Genomic DNA, 576 nt, shown 5'->3' with positions numbered 1-576 from the left:
TCAAATAGAGGTCAAATAGAGGTCAAGAAGCGGGAAGAAAAGTTTGAAGATTAAACAACCGAGGTCATAAGAGAGTGACTTGAAAAAAATAAATATTGCGTTATTATGTTGTATAATACAGCGAGGTGTTGTATTACAGTTTGCTCAGAGTGAGATTATATTAAGTTAAGATGTGAGAGGAAAGGAGAAGACAATAAAGATTAGTAAAGGGATTGATGAAATGATAGAGCTGTATTTATGTGGATATGATTAAATGGGTGAATGGATGTAGGCAAATGGATAAATGAATTAATAAATGAATGGCTGGATGGGGCCGTAGATAGAGGGATTGCTTAAGCACTGAATAATGGAAACTGTGTCAACTTTCCTAGTACACACTATGTACAGTCACCGACAAAATTCGTAAAGTGTCGTAAATGAAGCATCAAGACCTTCCTAACATTCTTAATCACATTGTTTGGGAGATCAAGAAACTGTCAATATATCTTTTTACAAATACCCACAGTACAATACATCAAACTCAAACTCACACAAATCCATATAAAACTAATATCACGATATACACGATGCTTCCCT

The 576-nt window shown here is 34.5% G+C and overlaps 1 protein-coding gene across 1 annotated transcript in view; it reads left to right on the top strand.

Moving 5' to 3' along the window:
* The window catches only part of LOC119588875, a 33,291-nt gene that overhangs the window by 8,278 nt on the left and 24,437 nt on the right, over window positions 1-576 (top strand). The gene's annotated exons all lie outside the window — the stretch shown is intronic.

Source organism: Penaeus monodon, chromosome 24 (genome assembly GCF_015228065.2).
Source record: "Penaeus monodon isolate SGIC_2016 chromosome 24, NSTDA_Pmon_1, whole genome shotgun sequence".
In the NCBI taxonomy this organism is placed as follows: Eukaryota; Metazoa; Arthropoda; class Malacostraca; order Decapoda; family Penaeidae; genus Penaeus; species Penaeus monodon.
The sequence above is the reverse complement of the archived record's forward strand: the minus strand, read 5'-3'. Positions and strand labels throughout refer to the sequence as shown.